The following is a 21494-nucleotide window of genomic DNA, read 5'->3' on the forward strand; positions in this document are numbered from 1 at the left end:
TGCCAGTTGCTAAGGATTGTGACATTTATAATAAATTGTGGGAATTTGGATAACCAGTCCTCTGGTAAATTCCCTTTGCTTTATCCCTTAACATTGTTCACATTAAAATCCCAGTTTTTAGCACGCAAGTTGGATGTCTGTTTTTTATATGTTTGAGATTTTGAGGATTTAGAGTTTATTTGGATGTGGGGTACTGCATTTGGTTTCTAACACCCAGTACTGAGCCAGTGCCAGTATCTGCCAGGCAGAAAATACAGGAGAAAAATGTCTTTGCAGCCACATTGCCTGGCTATGCTCAGGATTGGCACTAGTGTCCCCACTTCAGGAATGGACAATCTGTTATAATAAAAGCTGTGTGCGTATTTAGGGCCAAGTCCTGTGGTAAGTGCTTTTAAATGCATTATTTAATTCTCACAAAAAGTCTATGAAAACAGTTTTATCATCACCACTTTCAGATGAGAACACTGAAATTGAAAAATGTTTAATAATTTGTCCAAAATCACATAGCTAGTGTGTGTGATGAGGTGCTCGGATTGGACAGCTCCCTAAGAATGCCAGTTTTATTCTGCAGTTTTCCATTTGGTCAAAGGTCTGCTTTGAATTTTTAAAAAATGTATTTGATGACACTAAGTTTTACATTATCAGCCAGATCCATTTATATGTTTTTTATTTACCTATCACAGTTATTTAGTCATCTCTTTAAAAACCAGGAGCTTAATCCCATGGCACTCTAGTTTATCTGGAACATAGCTGAAAATTAGAAAGCATACAGAAGAGTTTGTAGGTCTGTGTGTTGAAGCAAGTCTCTCAAGCTTTTACCCAATGCCTTTCATTATTACTTCATACTGTTACCAGACACGGGCAATGGATTATTTTGCCCAGTGTGCTCAGTGATTAATACCTGAAATACTGGAGTTTCAAAGAGAGAAAGAGTTTATTATCCTATTGGCCCAAAACTTTCTCCCCAAACTGCAGTAATTCTGACAGTTCAATAGAGGAAAAAATGGGCAGGGTTTAGGATAATGAGCACAGTGGCCCCAGATTATGTAATTAGAGATGATCTAATTAGTGAGCATGAGCAGATTGATTACACTTAGTCACAGATAAGAAAATGGCGGAATAATATGAGGTATAGTTGATTTGTAGGTTAAAGTGTAAGCTACTGCTCATGTCAGGTGGGCCCATTTTGGTTAGATCCAGTCTCGGTTATCAAGTAACTTTGGACTTGGGGTAGGTTAATTCTGGGCTGACCCAAGACCCTTCGTTAATAACATTAGAGGTTATCTTCAGTGATTACAAGACTCTAAAGTTGAAAAACTGGATAACTGGGTACAAATGGGGGTTAATCGCAAGGTTTTTACAATCACAGGGGCACAAGGTAAGGGCTACACAATCATTATCAGAGATCAAGATAGCTGGAATGCAATTTTAGAGATTTCAGGCATTTCCCTGTGTCTTCTCCAGTACACTAGGAAGCAAAAAAACATAACTATATAATGATTTAGTAATCAAAATCATCCCTTAAATCGTAATTTTTTAGGTTACCATTCCTCCCTCCCATTTGATAGTTATCTTTCAATTTTTAAGGATATCTGGGCAAGGACTCTTCTAACTGCTTCAAGGCTGAAAAGGAACCTTGTCATTCAGGGGCAGAGGAATGAAAGGATGAAACAGGTTGCTGTTCTTCATTTACCTTAGTTTTAACCAGATCAGTTTCAGTCACATCTTAAATTGGAGTTTGATTTTTTTCAGGTTTTTTTTTTTTTTAACAGTTGCTGTATGAACTTATGTTGACTTTACAGAGCTGGAGAACTAAATCTGAGTCTCAGGTGTCACATAGATACTTAAAGTTCCAAGGAACTTTAAAAGTTAAAGCTTACAATTTAAGCTCTGATTTTTATAAGCTTTTTAAAATAAAGCTACTTTCAGAAATAAGAGCGTTAGACAGTTGTTTTATTTTAACACACCATAGCAGAGGTTTTGTTTTGTTTCACTTTTGCATATTATCCAGTTATATTAATTAACAGATAAAATATAATTTTTTATTTGTTTTTTTAAAAAAGCCTTTCCTTGTTATAGATGGCGCTCTGACTGATAGCTGACCACATATACTTCTACAGAAGTATTAAAGAAAAGCACTGCAATTGATAATTTGGCTGTTTCTATGATCTTTAGCTTTTTAAGAATAACTAAAAACCAGGACTAACAACACCCCACCATTGTTTAACATCCTACAGATAAGTATCATGATATAAAAAACAGATATGAGAACATTTTCAGATTTTTAAGAATGTTATATAATCTCTAAATATATGAATAATATTATTTTACCTATTTAAATTTAACTAGCAACAGGATAGAAGATCTCTTTTAACCACTATAATACTTCCCAAACTCCTCCTAGGCAATAGGTTAAACTATTTTAGCACCTTACTTATAGAAGGTGAAAAAACAATTATTTGTAACAGTTGTTTCTTGAATAGTGAGAAGACTTATTTTCTAAAACAAAGGCTGTTAAGGTCAACATAAGTATTATTAAGGATATTTTTTGAGGTAAAAATCTTTGTTTTCTAAACCGAGTACTCACATGAAAAGAAAAACATTTTAAAAACTTTACATTAAGACCAGACTAGCAATCCACATTATTTATTTATTTTTACATGGGCAGGCACTGGGAATCGAACCTGGGTCTCCAGCATGGCAGGAGAGAATTCTGCCACTGACCCACCATTGCAGCACTCCACATTATTTTAACAGGGAGAAAGCTAAACTTCAGTTTTGTATGAATACCTGGTTAGACACAAAAACTTTCTTTTCTTTGAAATATATGATAAATAGACTTATTAAATTTTGGTCAGACAGAACTCACTTTCATAACCTCCTTTTTTATAACTATATTCATTTAGAACTTATAGTCAACAATGACTATAACAAACAAAATTCTCCTCCAACTCTATGCTACCTTCTGTATCCATTCAGGGCTTGTAGTCAACAATAACTACAACAAACAAAATTAATTTATTCAAACTTTCTATCACCTTCCATATCCGTTCCACCAATAGTTTTTATTTATCCAGAATGCACATAATCAAAAATAAATTTGATAATAAATTCATAAAACTTTGGACCTGCATACTTCCTTCCAATAACGGTATTCATGAAGGGGAGAAGAGACAGAGATACTACAAAATAATGGAAGAAAGAATAAATTTATGCTTGGGTTTAGAACACAGCCAGGCATTTATGTACTTTATGCTCAGAACACACAAATAATTACTTTATAATATGCCTAAAATCTCTCAGTCCAATTCAGTACTACCTTCAAAGGTCCAAAAAGCCCAAAGTTTAAAATATAATCAACTTGTTTTTATATTTGAGGAACTTGTGTCCAGAAAAAATTCAAATTTCCCACAACATTATTCCCAAGTGCTAAATAATACCAGGAATATGCTAGTTTACAAAATTAAGTTATGGTTCTAAAAGACTACCTCAGAGCCCTATTTATTTAAATGCTACTTTCTTATTTAAAGGTCTTACAAGAGTCATCTCTATTATGAGGTCTTTTTAGGTTATCTTTATGTATCTCCTTTTTAAATTCTCCCAGCACTTTTATTCCTTTATTACCACGGTCTTCTATTATACTAGAATACATGTATATTCTAACTAGAATATAAACTCTTTGAAGCAAAAAATTATGTCATCTTTTTTCAAGACAGCGTTTACTAACAAAAATATACTGATTGACATTAACAAAGCCACTGCAAATTCAAGTTCTTCTACATACTGAGGTAACAAATAGCTAAGTAACCAAAAGCCAGATTCTTTGAAATCCAGGTAATCAAGGTTATAAAAATCCATTTATATTTCTTACTAAACTAATTTCTTAAATAGAATATGTTTGGAGCATTAGCATATTTTAAATTGTATTATAGTTTATATGTGTTATTATTACTGGGTACATTGCTCAGTTTATATAACTTTACCTATTTAGTTAGGCTATTTTAAGAGGAATTTTGAGAATGTATTTATAATAATAGCTTATTTTATCAGTAAACGTGTATAAATTTAGGGAGAACATACCCAAGCATTTGTTCAATTCAAAGTTTATAGTAAAATTCATTTTATAGGAGGTTAAAAAAATTTGTTTTCGTAATATTTAAAAATTACAAGCAGTTTTAAAAGTGCACTGACTATCAAGTTCTGGAAAATAATGTGTTATTAATTTGTACCAAGCCTAAATCCATGAAAAATTTTCCATATCTCTTAAAGATCTTTCATTTTACTTAGTGAAATTTGGTAATTAGATTTTATTCTATTTATTCTATGTATTATTATTTTATATTTTAATAATGATCTGATTACTACAGTTATCATTGCAGAGGCATTATTGGAAAAAAATAACATTAACAAGTGCAGCCTGTTTCGCAGCACTTCTTATGCTTACCATTTCTAATTTCCAGGCCCAGTTTAAAAAAAAAAAAAGGAACTCTAAACCACACCTCCCCATCTTTCTGTGGCTAGCCCTCCCCCCATAACTGCTTTGGTGGCTAGGCATTGGGGCAAAATGAAGCCTGGTTTGTTGTAAGTTTTAGGTAAGGGCCATGGAATTTTGAGAGTTCCTATGTCCTTCTTTATTTCCAGTTACTAAATTTATTTTACTAAAAGCTGTGAACAGGACCATAGGAAAAAGTATTTGCTTTTTCCAGAGGCAGCCCTTTGGCTGAAGTAGCAATTTATACATTTATATAAGATGCCTACTTATTTCTAAGCAGCTCAAATGGGGCTCTTTAAGACTTTTCTTATTAATTTCCTACTGCCATCTGGAGGTATAGGATATACATTGAACAGGCAACCAGACACAAATAGAAAGTTAATTACACAAGAAACAGAAACACGAAAGTACTTTTGAGAGGGCCAAAGAATGGAATATATTATCTCATTTCTACCTTTTTTGCAGAACAATTTTAACTGTAATATATTTAATTTTAACTATAATGGTAGTGTTTTCATTTTAACTCATTTTGAGTCCAGATTATCTTACAGAAACAAACCCCTTTTTATAGACTCATAGCTAAAACCTTTTCAGTTTTCAATGCAGTCCAAAGTTTCCCTTTTTAAAGAATTTCTGTAATCAGTAACGAATTAGGAACATTTGACCAATACAAATGCAGGAACATACCAACTAACAAATTTAAACAGACATTTGATACATATTATAGTTAAGTAGCACACCAGTTAATAACTTGACGGAACATGCCAACTAAAAATTAAATAGGCATTAAATGTTTAACCCACCGACTGAAACAATTAAACAAGCATTATACACCTATTATACCTAGGTAACAACACCAACTAGCACTTAAACAGGACTGCTTAATTTCATTAAATACCAATTAATTGTTGGATTAGTCATTTTTTAGGAGTATACTCAACAGACAAACATAGGTCAGGGCCTCAAACCCCATACAGTGTGGCACCCAGGAAACAGGTGTCAAGGTCAGAGCAAGGGGGGATCGTTCTGGAAGATGACCCAGGCCTAGATCAAGGGGACTTGAACCACTTTATTTACTCCCCAAGCCACTTTTACCTGATGACCCACCTCACCCAGTCAAATGTCCGGACATGGAACTGGAAACGGTTTCTGTCTTTGAAGCTTTTTAAGGCGCCATAAGTCTCTGGAGAGCCGGCAGAACAGAGAACCCCGGTTGCTGAGCTTCTAGATTAAATTTCATCCAGTGGCTGCAGAAGGCTCAGTTTCTGGCTTACCTGTCTGCTGGGGCTCTAGAGCCTCGGGCATCCATCCCTTCTTGGTCGTCAAATTGTTACCTGACAAAAGCCACAGATTCATTTGCCTGATGTGCTTAAGAACCAATTCCTGAGACACTGGGGTTTCAAAGAGAGAAAGAGTTTACTAATAAGCACGCAGAAGGAGATCAAACTGCAGTCATTCAGAAAGTTTTATAAGAGGAGAACCGGGCAGGGTTTAGGATAATGAACACAGTGGCCCCAGATGATGTAATTAGATGATCTAATTAGTAAGCATGCACAAATTGAGTACATGCTTAGTCACAGTAGGAAAATGGTGCAGTATTATGAGGTATAGGTATTTACCTGTAAGTTAAAGTCTTAGCTATGGCACATGTCAGGCAGGCCCAGTTGGGTTAGATCCAGACTCAGTTTATCAAGATAACTTTGGACTTGGGGTGGGTGAGTTTTGGACTAACCCAAGACCCTTCATTAATCAACATTAGGGTTTATCTTTTGTGATTAAAGACTCTAAAGTTGAAAAACTTGATAAATGGGTACAATTGAAGGTTAGTCACAAGGTTTTAAAATCACAGGGGCAGAAGATAAAGACTATACTGTCATTATCAGAGATCAAGGTTGCTGGATTACAATTTAGAGAGATTTCAGGTATTTTCCTCTGTCTTCCCCAATATGCGAGAGAGCAAAAAGGAATACCTAAATAATGATTCAGTGATCAAAATCATCCCTTAAATCCTCATTTCTTGGTTACAACACCTAATTTTAGTAAGCTTGCCTTTAAAAATTTTAAGCCTACTATATTAATTCATGAATTATTTCAATAAGCAGGAATATACTGAGCAGTATGCAAATGCTCTTGAAATGCCAAGATGACTTAAGAAACTTTTCCCTCGCCTTTAATTAGTGAATTAGCTATCAAGGAGATTAGTGCAGTGGTCAGGCTGACAAGGAGGTGACTGCAGTGGGGAATAAAAGCTGACATCTTAGACGGTTCCAAAGAAATGAGTCTGGGACTTAGAGTGTTTCACCCGGCCCTGAAAATATTACATTATATTACACTAACTGGTATTCGTATTAAGGAAAAGAGTACATTAAATTGCTTGTATTCTGTTAAAGTCAAGGAGATATATCTTTCAAAATGATTTTCATGCAAAATCATAAAGAAATCTTTGGCTCTCGTCATCCCTAGAATGACAGTTTCAGACTATCCCTAGAATGACAGTTTCAGACTATCCCTAGAATGATAGTTTCAGACTTTTAATATAGCATAGTAGTCTCAATAAGAAATCCAATTGCTGAGAAATGAATTTTTGTTAAGGAAAAAACAAAACCTCAAGAAATTCTAGTTGTAAAATTTATTCAGACGTGGGAGGTCCTCTGAGTTCACATCTAAGTTTCAGAAGTTTTATGTCTGGAATTTTCATCAAGTCCTAGTGTAAACATTGACTGGAATTTTTTGCTTGAAACCATCATGAAAAATTGCTCTGTGGATGTAAAACATATTTTAATCTTGTATTTTAACTTATGTGATCCTGTGACTATAATTTATTCATTCATTCTTCCTCTGAAATGTATTGTCAATTATAGAAATCTTTTTCTTTTTCTTTTCTTTTTTTTTTTTTTTTTGAGGTGGGAACTGGAAGATTGAAAATACATTGCAGTATTTGGCTCTGAATCATTTAGAACCAGAAAAGTTCAATCTGAAAGGAAAACCATATTCTAACCTTCTCACTTCATGATACAAGTGAAAAATTAAGGCCCAGAAAGGTTTGGCAGCTTGTTCAAAGTCACACAAACAGGAGTTCTTCATAGGGTTCTCATTTCCTGTTTGAGCCATTCCATTCCAATTTCTTCTATCAGCACTTATATAGGGAATAGTTTGGGGTAGGGGAAAAAGGAACAATGTGGGATTTTAAAATGTTTTAAACTCTCCTTATTTATCAAATTATTCTGCTTTGGGCATGACAGTACCTCTTAGCAGTATCACACAGAGGCTTCAACTCAGCTTTGAAGCCCTGTTATCCATTCCTTGGGGAAGGCTCACCCTCTAGAGAAAGATTCCACCTGCCTTTCTTCTTCTGAAAAACTTTACATTCTTGTAAGAAACATTTACTGAGTCCCTGCTCTGTGGCAGCCCCCAGGGAAACAAGGTGAATAGAGAAGATCACAACACCTGCCTTCCAGGGAGAATCAGTCTACAATGGGGTGGACAGTAAGCACATGCAGTGCAATCAGAGTAGGTGTAAGAAATGCTCTTAACTCAGCCTACCTTCAGAGACGAGTTTCTCTCAGAGCTTACACAGAACACAGATAAATTCTATAAACCCACATTGGTCTTGGGTTACTTTCTAGGGAGATGAGGCAAGGGGAAATGAGAGTATGCCTCTTAAAGACGCTCAGCTTTACTTTGGTAACATGTCTTTCTTCTACCTCTTCATTCCTGTAGCCTCTAACCTCTGCAGATGTTAAATATGTACAGCAGAGAATCAACAACCCGAGAAGAGACATCATGGGAAAAGAATATTACATTGCTTTATGCTCAGAAATTAGCGAGAAAGACCTAAGTGGAATCCTAACCATGGACCTTTATGTTTTCCAGGTTTTTGTTATCTCCTGTTCCTCTCTCATAATTAACAAACAATTAAACAATTAAACCAGTAAAGAGAGCTTGTTGTTTGTTTTCAGGGCAGCAAGGAAGGGATTGGGGGACCTTAGGACATTCTGTCCCATTCCACAGACATTCTTGGAAAATAGGATGTCCAGATAAGATGGGTGGCGGCCACCTCAGGGAAAGGGAGCAGACTGCTAGGGCCTGCTGTCAAGAAGGAAGAGTGATAGGAAGCTAGCTGGGGCCTGGGGAAGGTCATGCAGGAAAAAAAAACACATGCAGGGTCTTTCCTATTTGCCTAGTCATCATTTTATCCTTATTTGTTAAATTCAGGAGGACACCCTTACCCTAATAAATAACAACAACATCTTTGTTCAGTAGTAAATTTCACTAAATGGCCAACATCGATTGTGGTGAAAAGAAAGGAAATTTTCAGCAGAAAATTTTATGAGGAGGAATGAGCTATGGGAACAGCCCTCTGACTCTGTTTCAGTGGTGTTCATAGCTTGAAGTGAATGGAAGTAGAATAACGTGGGGAATGTAGGGGCGTGGGGAAAACTGAGACAAAATTAATTAATTATTCTGCCTCATTAAATGTAGTCATGTATATATTTTTAAGAAAATCAGTCTATCACCATAGTTAATTTCTCACTCTGGACCTAACTCCTTGCTTAGAAATATTGCTTAATAAGTGTTAGATTTTTTTCTATCTTCCTAGATCTCATTTTCATCATTATCTCTAACTTTTATTACTTTTCCTGGGTCACAGAAAAATATTATGGGAGATGGGGTGAGTTGATAAGAAATGTGGAGAAAGTCAAAGCCTTTCTTTTAGTGGTTTGTGGATTTAAAACTTTTAGATTTGCATTTGATAAAGGGTTCATATATGTCCATCTTGATGAATTAGAAACTTAATTGTCAGCATCAAGTAAGTAATGCAACTAGATGTATATTTGGCATATGGAGCTGATATTGCACCTCCAAAATTACAATTGCTACAGTTACCAGAGTGAACTACAAGCATTTGCAAGAGCATTAAAGAATAAATCCATCCACATCATTCTCAGAAGACATTGTAGAATGTGGCAGGGCAAATATGAAACTGACCTGTGAATCAGGGGATAAGTATGTGCCCAGGTCCTGCCACTAATGTGTTGTATGACATGAGAGGAAATCTTTTCTTTTTTGTTTTTAGTCTTATTTTCTTCTTCTGTAGAATGAGGAAAGAGGAATGGTCCTTGATTTCACAGTCTCTTGCAGGTTTCTGACTCCACTTGGTTCAGTGGCAATAATTGCTTGTTATTTTTAAAACTCATATCTTTCCAGCAGAATAAATCTTTAGTGACTCCCAGGTTTCGTAGGAATTTATTTTGCACCATATTCCAAAAGCTGCCAGTTTTGGGGTTTGGATGGCTGCTAAAGAGAACAGCCTGTTAGAAGGAGCAAATTCCAGAGCTCAGGGTCATTAATTTGGAATGCTTTGCCAAATACTCCCAGATTTTCAAATTTGTGGGTAGCATTTGAACTTGAGCATGGAGTGTCGGGGGGAAGGTCGAGTCGACGACAATTGTTTAAATCACATTGCCAATAAGTGCACAAAAATCTTGAGATTTACAACTGTTTAACAGTTTGTCACATTCCAAAGACATGCCAAGTTGCATAGTCTTGCCACTTTCATCCTTGTTATTTTCCTCCCCTATCAACTTTGCTTGCTCTCTCAAAAAGCTAGGCGATGAGAAAATACGGTTCTTTATTTTTACTGGAAAATTCTTTCAGTTTAACCACTGGTACTTGAATCAAGCTGCACATTAGAATCACCCAGGGAGCCTTTAAAGCATACTGATGTCCAAGACCCAACCCCAGACAATCTGACCAGAATATCTGGGAAAGAAGAATGCTCTCCAGGTGTTTCTTACCTGTGGCCAGTTTAAATTCTGGAGCTACATCCCTGAATAGGCCAATTGGCTTTGTTATTTGCTATGGCCACAGGACCAGCCAGCTGCCTGGCTCAGAGAAGCAATAGGACCCAGTAAAAACTACAAAATTGCAGATAAACTCATCTCCACTGTTGAAAAAGCAACTGAAAAATATTTGATAAGTGGATCATTCATTACAGGGCTGGAACTAAGGTGAGGGAAGCCAGGTGCCTAGGGTGCAGAAGTTGAGAAAGCAACCTGAGTGTGAGTGCACTTCAGTTTTGTGCCCTAGGCCCTGCCCGGTCTTGGGTCACCCTAGTTCAGGCTCTGGGTCACTAGCCTTATCTTCACAACTGCTGGGCAGTACACTGTACTTCTTATATATATACATACCCCAAATCCTAACCATGTCCATTAGGGGGAAAAAAACAGTAATGAAGGGAATGTGTTTCTTTAGCCTTAATGCCTTATTGCAGGATTTTTGATACTTTTATGTATTTTTAATTACTACCATAAGTTTGCAATTTGGTCTGATATTGATTAATTTGAGGAATTGATTGATGCTTTTGATATGCATATATGCTGCTAGATATAGTGGGAAGGTATGAAAAACCACTTCCCGTTCCTTGCAGGATAGAATTATAATCTTCTTGGGGTTCAAGAATTATGTAAGACAGAAACAGACTGCAAAATTCTGTATGGTACAGAGAGTAAGAACTAAAACTCTTGAGCACAGAAAGACATCAAAATGGGCTATAATTGGCTGGGAAGATGGTATTTGGACCTGGGCCACCTCCTGAGTATCTTCTTTCACTCATCTCGCATGCAGCAGTGGAAAGAACGCTGACTCTGAACTCAAAAGTGTTAACTCTAGCACAGATCGGTTCTGCGACTGTGGGCAAGTCATGTAAGATTTAAGAGGCTCAAATTAGTCTTTCTGATTAAACTTTCCTCATAGAGTTGTAAGGAATAAATGAGGTGATGTAAGTAAAAGACCTAGAAATTAGTAGGAGCTCAATTTAACTTAGTTTTATTCCTCTTTGGCATTGCATCTTCTTACCCCATGCACCATTTCAGCACCAGGGCAGCCACAGAGCTATGATATGAGAGAAATACCTCGTGCCTCTTCTTATCATAAATCCCTACTGCAGCTCTGTCAGACACAGTGCTAAAACCAGAAAAGTGAACCCACTCATTCCACCAAAAAAAGTGGAGCTGCTCACTCTGAAGTCCGCTCCTTCCAGACTTACCCTCACCAAGAGATGAGCTAGCCAGATCGTTCTCAGGCTTTAATATTTTCATTTCTTCCTACATATGCATGTGCTACCAAATTCCACAGAGGAATTGAGGTGAAAAATCACGTTTGCAATTGATATAAACCAATAAGGAGGAGGAGCACAGAGGTGCACATTCCAATCATGCAGTTCATGCCAGGAGCAGTAAAGCCTTCAAGGATACCAGTGTACCCCTGTGTGTGCCCCGAGAGCCCAGGCCACCTACCACGGAGGTGCTGGCTCCATGCACAGGAACCACAGAACCTGGGTTAGCCCCGTGAGGCCAAAGGTGGTTCTGTATCTGCCATGACGCATCCTTTTAATGTCAAACCAAGTAACGTTTTTGTTTCTTTACTTTAACCAGAAGATGTTTTCTTTCTCTTAATTCAACACCTTAATTCCTCTGGTGCCTGTTAATGATTACTTGAATGCCATTCTTTAGCTTCTCAGATTTCCTTACCAGGATGTTTCAGTCATAAATAATTTACAGACAGGCTACAGTTGTTTGTTTGTTTATTTGTTTTACTGTTTCATTGTTGGTTGTTTTACACATCAAACTTCAGAAACCAACTCTGGTTAGCATAAGCAGTAAGGGAATTTATTGGCAGGGGATGAGGGGGCTCAGATAGGAACAAAGGGAGAAAGGCACATTTAAGACCGAAATCATCTGAATTTACAAGTTTACCAGAACTTCTGAGAAGAATCCTTAATAGGCAGGAAAATCGGATTGGCCAGCAGAAGGTACCCACTTTCTGTGGATCAGGAAGCAGGATGCAGGACTATTCTGTACTCCCATCTCACACCTTCTCCCTCCTCCCATCTCCTGTGCATGCGTTTGGAAGTTGGAAATAAAAAATATCCGTTAACCATTTTAGACCACTGCAGGGAAGGGAATTAACATTTGCTAACATCCCTCACCAGAGATGATGATGCTGAGCCTGGAACCTGGGTCACTCTGATTCCAGAGTCTGAAATGCTACCATTCCAAGCAGCCCTATCCGCTTCTCTCCATCTTTGATTAATAATGGGTTTTTAGCTTTTACATTCCTTATCAGAACAGAGACATCAATTTGTTAGGAAAACCTTAGCCTGCATCCTTTCAGTCTTCACCTTGGCTTGGAATTTTGTTTTTACCTAAGACATATAAATTAGTTGAATAATTGACACAAACATTCTTCCTATTTCCTAACTCTTTTCTTTTTTCTCTGAATAATTACCTTAAGTTTTTAGTTTGCTCCCAAGGGCCAAATCTTGGAATGGGTATCTGATTCACCAAGAAAAATTTAAGAACCAGTCCTACTGGTTGCTTTAAAATGGTGACTCAGTTAGATGCTCAAAAGTCGACTTCTAAATTTTCAGTCTCATTAGCTCTCACATATTTGAGTATTAGATCTGAATTATCGTGAAAGTACAGGAGTCTCAGAGAATGCTTACCTTCTTACCCTCTTGATCTTCTTGGGGTCACTTCAGGTCTCTTGTCTCTGTTTTTTCTCCAGCTGACATTTGGTTCTAGAAGGAAATGGAAGCCAGGAAAGAGGAAGATGATGTTGTATCTGCCCAGGTCTCCCAATGCTTTTCCTTACCTAAACATTGTTTTCCAATCCAGCTGTCAAACCTCAAACATGCACAAGGAGAATAGTTAGCAAATGTAGTATATTTCTTGTGGGCACAGAAAATGTTGAAGAAGCCACAAGTATTTAATCTAAAAATATAAGGTATATTTGATTTTTACCCTTCTAAAGTTAACTGTAAATTCAGAGGTGAGACAATGTTAAAATGTAAAACAGGTAACAAATACTTCTACCCTAATAGGGTTGCCAGGTTTAGGAAAACAAAAATGAGTGGGACTTACTTATACTGAAAAAAAAAATGTTATTCATCTGAAATTCAAATTGATTAGGGTTTCTGGCAACCCCACACTCATACTTTCTTCTCTTTAACACCCCTAGTCATGACTGACTAGGGAAGGAGAAATCTGTGCTTGGGTCAACACTTGGGAGAGTATCAATGAATTTATTCCTTCCGGAAAGAGGTCTCAGCTTTAGTTTTGGAGACTTTATGGGAAGAATGGACAGGGCTGATCACTACTGAATGTTCTCTGCCCCTGCGGTTGGAAACCGATCTAAGCCTTTCAAGGATATCCTTTAATGTAAATGAATGTTTATTTAGCAATAGAGTTTTCCAGATGATTCTTATTTCCTAAAGCAATGAGGTCATCACCATTCTCAATTCCACCAACTGTGATTGTAACTTCAGGGAAGTGACTAATTGCATGATGTTTTTACAGTAGTAGTAGTTGTATTTTTAAATGCCGTTTAATAATGTGTTTCTCCTACAAAATAGAATCAGTAATTTTATTACTAGTAGTAATTAATAATTACGAATGGGTTTATAACCTTGATAAGGTAGGGAAGCCTAATTTAGCAATGTAACACTAAGCAGGACCTAAGACCCAAAAACTCCTTGAAGGCAGTTTAAATTTAACAGTGAGACAGTATTAAGTCTAATAGACAGTATTAAGTGGTTGAGTGTAAAGGCCCTGAAATTAGACTATCTGCATTTTTTAATACTGACTATTTCAGTGACTTCCTTCAGTTTCCTCACCTGTGGACTAAGGTTAATAAAAGTGCTAACCTTGTAGGATTATAAGGTCTGAAAATTAGGTGAGATTTTTGACAATTTTGATAATGCCTGGTCCAGAGTAAATGCTCAAAATATTTTACCTATCTTATATATTATCTATCCATAATTTATCTTCTTGCAACTCAACAAATATCCATGTACACTGAGCACATTTCTACTTCTGAAAAGAAACCGGTCTGCCAACAGAGACAAGACGTTTTGTCTCTTCCTGTGAAATAAAGTCAGTTTCTTTATTAGAAAGATGAAAAGTAGCGATGTCTTACAGACAGTTGAACATATCAGCCACTCATAATCTGGGAACTTAGACCATTAAATTAATGTTTATTTTTATTAATCTAAAAGAGTTGTGTATGAGTAATGACATAAAGTTTTATGCCATTATGTCAAAGTCCCCTCCCCCACCAACTCATGCATTCACACGTGTGCTCTGGACATTTTAATTCCTGGGAAGAAGTACACGCGGCTGTCCCTGTCGTGGAGACCGGTGCCCTGGTTTCCAAAGACATGGTAACATGTGGTTATGTTCAGGGGGAGGAGCCACCTTCTGAGCCCATCACCTAAAAGGAATAATTCTGCTGGGGAGACAGCAAATCACTTTTCCAATATTCTGCATTTCTGGAAAGGGCTGTATTTATTCCCTCCCACAGAATCTTGGGAAAAATAAAAATAGTAAAAGTCTATTTGTATTATGACTGGTTGTAGGAGATGGGGATTTTCTTTCCAATAATGTTTCCAAATAATGTCACCTAGCAGCTGGATTTCTTTGCCAAGACAGAATTAGTGCCCTAAAAGCAAAAAGAGATGGAAGCAGTCGGGAGGATAAATTTCTGTCAGTTTGGAATCAACTTATAACGGTTTGAAAACCTCTCCAATACTACATATGCTCAAACTTTCAACGCTATCCACTGAGACATTGTATCTGAGGAATTTTTTCCGTTAAACATTTACTCTTGTTTAAACCTAGTGAGATGCTGATCTTTTCAAAACTTGTTTTCCCTTATTTGGCTTTCTTTTTTTTAATTGAAAAAGTCCATCAGAGTTTAATACGCCAGAATTGCTAAATGTAGGGCACGTAGTAGAAAGTGTCCAGGGCTTTGTTTCAGGAGAACCAAGTGCAAACTTTCTTCCATAACTAAGAGATTTTGAGAGCTTGGGCAACACTAAGCAATATCAGCCTCATCAATGAATAGGAATAATAGCTCCTGGAAATGTGGGGGAGATTTAATTATGAAACTTCTGTATAAGCACTTGATACACACAAAAGGTACCCAATAAACATTGAATCTGTGGCTCTATGGGGAGGTGTTTACAAGCTTCATTAGCATTCCTTCTTTAAGTAAATGTAAAATTAATGTTCCTTTTAAAGTTTTCGTATCCTAACCATATAGAAATTATCTTCTTCCCAAAGAAGGTAAAATAATTTGAGGAAACAAATATCATTCTAGGAAAAGCCTATTTCTACAGAAATAGATCATTGTGATTTAGCGCATCAAAGAATAAAAGTAAAAATAAAAACATATGCATATATATGTATATTCATTTAGCATCATGGCTTGCTAAGTCCCAAAACAGAGTCACGGTCATTTGCACAATGGGCTTATTGTTTTTCCGTGGTGGAAACATTTTAAAATTTGACCCAGACTCATTACATGAATGTCCAGGACAGGATTTCCTTTAGCCGCACAAGGTTATTCTGTGAATTTTCAGGGAAGTACGTTCAAGGATGATTTACCTGACAGCATCTGGCCATTGTGTTGAAAGGAATTTGCTGCAGGGATTAAACCAGTTAAACATAGACCTTAAGTATTTTAAAACACTTCCCACGTTCACTTTAAACAACGCCTTTAAAAACTGTTTCTATGTGATTCTTTTCTCCAGAAAGAAATCGAAAGTAATAAAATACCTAGACCACTGGATAATTTTGTGAATTATAGTGCATCCTTTTTTTTTTTTGTCATGATAATGCAAGAAACCAACTCATTCCTAGTGCCTTGACAAAGCATCCTCCATCTCCATGTTGAAATTAGAAAGGCGTCTTGCTATGACAGAATCTCTATTTAGAATCTCTAACTATTTAGAGATTCTAGTTCTGATTTAAAAAAAATTCTAGTTCTATTGCATTTGGAGAGTAGCTAGGAATCAGAAGTTTGATGCAACAAAGTAGTAGACATATTGGTCAGTTAATCAGCATCTGGTTAGCTGCCTCAAAAGACAAACCCCCAGATTTTAGTGGCTTAACACCAAAAGAGTATACTCCTCCCACGTGCCTCCCATGTGTCAGGTATGGTTTGGCTGACCTCCCTGCATCTTATATTAGGCCTTTGGGGAACACATGGCTCTAAAGTTAAAGCAGAAGGCAAGAGAGTGGTAGAAGGGAAATAGCATACACACTCTTAATTGCTGCAGCCAGGTGATGCAGTATCGTTTCTGGTCACCCTTCATTAACCAAAACCAGTCACATGGCTTCCACCTAACTGCAAGGGAGGCTGGGAAATGTAGACGAGCACGTGGGTATTCGGGGTTGTTCAGTGAGCCCTATCTGCCTCAGAAAAGAGTCTAAAGCATTTCAGTCATGTGCTGAGGCTGAAAATCAATCAGGTATGGTTTAATTAGAAATTCACATTATCTCGGTTTTGATTTAGTTGGTTCTGACAAGAACGTTAGCTGACGGAATGTCTGCTACATTCTGCTTATATTCCCATTTCAAGGTTGTTTGTTATGTTTAACTCTCCACCACTTAACCTAGTGGATGGACAGAACTCTTGTCAAACTATATATTCCTTGATATCTGTATTATCAAATTGGTACTTCGTATATTCCTTTGTATTAATAGCTTAATTTTTAAAGGTATGTATCTTGCTTCTCCAGTTATAGACCCTGCAGGCAATCATTATGTATCCTGACAATAACTGACCCAGATTTGTCTGTTCGATGTATACTCAGTAAGTACGTCTTGGTGGATCATGGACAAAGGCAATTTTACATACACCACTGAAAATGGAGCCTTGTATTCAATAAAGCTTTGTACTCTTCAATAGCTCCAACAGTAAGGGTGACTGCCTTTAGTTGGCGTTTCTAGACTGCTTAGGGATTTTAGTTTCTCAAAGTATATCCAATGAACTGAAACTAAGAAGTCTGTCATGGGGTCCAAGAATCTAAATCAACATTTTTTGCAGGAAGACTAAGTTAAAAAAAGAAAAAAAAAATGCTTTTAGGCAGCTCAGCTCCCCTCCTCCTCATTCTAAGTGAAAATGGCATTACTGAAGCCCATAAAAGAATAAGGCAGGCTATTCTGCTCTGGTGCATGCTCAGTGAGCAAATTGGCTCATACATAGTTGGTAAATAGGGAGATGATGTCATTAAACACATAAGTCACGATACTGTAGCTTTCCCCAGCACCTAAATGTTTATGCTACTAAGTAACAGGAGCTGAATGGCAAGCACACTAAAGCTTAGCACACCGAGTCCGGACTACACAGTATTCTACACGATGCCAATTCTCCTTATTTCCGCTTGGCTCAGTTTTGCTGTTGAGCGCTTTCTTGAAAGCGTTTATTATTACATGGTCAGCCCTAAGCAGAGTTCAGTTTGCTTTTGACCCCATGAGTCCGCAGCCTCAACATTTTCTTAGCACTTCTCTTTGAAGACCTATATCCAGTGTAGTGTTTGTTAGAAATGTAATATGCCTTTAAAATTATGTTGGTAGTTTTATTTAGATTGCTATTGAATTTGCTGGTGCTTTGGTTAAAAAGTTGTACAGAGTTTGAGCTGACTGCCCCAAATCTATTTTTATTATAAGCGCTATTATTTTTATGTGTGACTTTGTAGAACATGAGGTTATTTTTAGGAATTCATATATCACATTATGACAGAAATATCTATGTTCTTATAACTTACATTGCATATGCTTGTGGAATAAAAGAGTTTCAATAACAAAATTAGTACTGGGCCTATTTGAGAAGTTGTCATATGGAGGCAGATTTCTGACCTTTTGTCCTTTATATTTGCAGAGTGCTTTAGAGTTCCCAAATGGTTTTCACGTGCAGAATCTCATTTCATTCCCTTAACAATTCCACAAGCATCATATGATTAGCATTTCTACTTGACAGACTTGGAAACTGAGGCTCAGAGAAGAGAAATGTTTTGCCCAAGGTAGATTTGTGATAAAGTTCTGGTGGTATTTAGCTATTTTCATTCAAATCAATGTATTTTGTGCACCTTTTCTATGCAAGGCACTGGGGATTCAGAGATAAATAAGATAAGATGAGCCCCAGTCTCTCTCCCTCCCCTCTCTCTACCACTGAAATGGGGACTCTTTTAAGCATGGCTTGGGTTTGACTAGGCAGTTTGCTCAAACCCAGAGAATCCTAGCATTGCACATTTCCTAGAAAACCTGAAAGCTGAGTACTCTGTCTGCTTTTCCCAGGGCTGTGGGACATGGTAGGTAGCTCCTAGTCAAGTAGCCACAGCCTACTGTGAACATTAGTTCCTCACTAGTCCCTAATCTGTGTTACCCAGTTGAAGCACAGTTGCTAAACTACAGAAAGCCTGATGCTGCTAATCTTTCTGCCTTGGAGGAGTTGTAATTACATCCCAGGGATGCATAGCAAAGATGGCTCATAGCAAAGATGGCTCATCACTGGTTCATGTGCTTCACAGTATGAGATGGTGAATAGGGAACTCAAATAAGACCAAGGAAACCATTTTCTGGTCCAGGTCCTGGCATTAAACTAGCCATGGGCTCTTAGGCAAGATATTTCAATTGCCTAGGCCTCAGAGTTCTCCTCATTTAAGGACATGATCTAGTTAAATGGTCTAAATAAGGACTTGCTAGCTGTAGCCTTCTGAGATTCTTCATGAGCACGCTTAGGTTGGTTCGGTGCATGCTCAAAGGAGGGTCCAAGGAGTGAAGTCCAAAGGCTTTCTGGTGAATGGGGTCTCTCAGTGGTGCCCTGACATTACTGAAATCCTCCAGGGTATCAAACAAGCCTTTGAGTTAAGTAAATGGTGAATGACCAAAATGTCGACACCAGAACTGTGTTGGAGTATTGAAGCATTATAAATGAAGATCATTTTTTTAATTAATTAAAAAAAAAACTATAGAATAGTGGATAAAAAATATATTTATCTATTAGGGGCTAATGAACTTATTTTTGATGAGTAAAATATTTGAGAAGACAGGGTTTCTCAAAATCAATTTGTAAGTCCATATAATATTCATATTACTATCAGTTTTGTTACTTGGTTATGGATATTTCAATCACAAATGAACATTTAAATGTAAATATTCACAGTAACTGATATCAAAGGCTATCTTTTTCTCTGATACCCAACTTTTTTTTTTCTTATCTCAGGAAAACTGGAAGTCATCTAATGCCTAAAATCGCTTATAGTTGTAGTTTTGGTCCCTGGATCCTGCTTTATGCAAACCCCACAACCATTTAAATATTTATTTACTTGGTCAATGTTTAGCCTATGATTGAGCATTTAAACATCACAATGGGGACAGAGAGAGCAGTTCAGAGAGTGGTGAAATATGGAGAAAGGAAATGAAATAACTTGAAAAGTAGGATAAAAGAAGGTAAAAAGAATGGAATAGTGGTTTTACTATTTCTTTTATCTTTTCTCCATGTGCTTAGAAAATAAAATAGGTTTGTATATATATGTTAGTCTTACAAATAAATTAGACATATTATCAGCACTTGTCAATTTCTTTAACAAGAATTCAAACTATCACAAGTATATTCTACATTCCCAAGATAGATGGTATGTCAGATTTTTGAAGAGCTGTAGCTTGAATAAGGTATACTTTACGTTGAAAGTGCTGTATTTGTTTTATATTATCATACTATCATACTTAATGTTCTGTGACCTAATTTCTTTCAGCCCTGAATCATGTTGTATCCTATGACCAAAAAAAAGAATATATATATATATATATATATATATATATAAAATAGTAAAAACTAATGTCATTACGTGTATTTTATCAAAGCAGTTAAAGCTGGAAAATAGATTTGAATGTGTACACGAATTCATTCATATGTTGATATCTACCCTTATTTGTCTTTCTTTTTGTCTTCTATGAAACATAAAACTAGCTGGGAAGGTTGTTCTCTGTTACTGAGCTGATAAGTAGCCAAGTAAAACATATTGTACTTTTACCTGCTGTCAGTGGCAGAAAGCCCAAGCTGCAGAATGCCCAATTATACAATCTTATAGGAGCCACCAAAGAGATTTTTTTTTAAATTATTATTTTAAAAAGGAGAAATGAGGATAGAAATTTCTCTGAAAAGCTAACTGGTTGAAGGTACGTGGAATATCTCGCTCTCTCTCACTCTCTCTCGCTCTCTCTCTCTATATGTATATATATATATATATATATATATTGTTTTTTTGGCATGGACAGGCTCCAGGAATCGAACCCAGGTCTCTCTCTGGGACGGCAGGCGAGAATTCTGCCACTGAGCCACTGTTATACTGCCCACCTCTTCTCTGTACTATTTAATAAAAGCACATGTGAATCAACAATTGTTGTGAAATTTTTAAGTTTAATAAGAAAAAGTCTTATTGTATCATTAGAGGGACTAATTGTGCTGCTTCTTATTTTAAAAGGAAATGGACTTATGGTGGCTTTGGTTATGCTGGAAATGTTCTTTTATGTCTGAGTGGTGACTATATGATTGTGATCTCTTCTTGATAATTTGTGCCCGTAAATATATTTGTTCAAAATGATGATGTGTGCCCTTTTCTCTTAGGGATTTTCACCATGGTGATTCTCCAGTTTGGTCTAATTTCAGACTGACTGAAGATTCTGAGCATAAAAATAAAACAGAAACAAAAACAAAAGCATTATACCAAATACTGCCCACAGCATCTTTGCATCCCAGTATGTCCTCTGACGTGTGGTCCACCTTGTTGGGGCTCATTTCATTATGGCAGTTAAATAAATATGCAAGTCAAGTAATCCTTACTTCCAGTAACGACATTTGAATCAATGTATTAAAAAGTCATTTGAGATCCTCAACCTCAAAAAGCTGGTAGGCTTTAGTAGCTGTGTGAAAAGCAGTTTCAATATGAGAAGACAAATTTGAAGTTTCAGACACTGGTCTTATTCAGAAGGCTGAAAGCTTAGAAGGCCAACTTCTGTACACTGGTGCTATTCTCGAATCCTTTTTTCCCCTCTCCTTGGACAACTCTCTCTGTAAGAAATGGATGACAAAGCTTTGATTCACTAAATTCTCAAATTGCCCCCCACTATAAAACATGTTGTCAAAGATAAGTTTA

General features: G+C 36.7%; 1 protein-coding gene and 2 long non-coding RNA genes across 3 annotated transcripts in view; 2 read left to right on the forward strand and 1 right to left on the reverse strand.

Moving 5' to 3' along the window:
• ITGA1 (integrin subunit alpha 1) overlaps nucleotides 1–21494 on the forward strand; it is a 185111-nt gene that overhangs the window by 18632 nt on the left and 144985 nt on the right. The window lies entirely within an intron of this gene.
• On the forward strand, nucleotides 8416–17244 carry LOC143647291 (uncharacterized). Its single transcript, XR_013157956.1, has 2 exons — nucleotides 8416–16488; nucleotides 17076–17244. It is a non-coding gene; the product is annotated as an uncharacterized LOC143647291 (long non-coding RNA).
• Nucleotides 12075–16263, reverse strand: LOC143647290 (uncharacterized). Its single transcript, XR_013157955.1, has 3 exons — nucleotides 16111–16263; nucleotides 12999–13073; nucleotides 12075–12387 (listed from the first exon to the last, which is right to left on the reverse strand). It is a non-coding gene; the product is annotated as an uncharacterized LOC143647290 (long non-coding RNA).

Source organism: Tamandua tetradactyla, chromosome 9 (assembly GCF_023851605.1).
Source record: "Tamandua tetradactyla isolate mTamTet1 chromosome 9, mTamTet1.pri, whole genome shotgun sequence".
Lineage (NCBI taxonomy): Eukaryota > Metazoa > Chordata > Mammalia > Pilosa > Myrmecophagidae > Tamandua > Tamandua tetradactyla.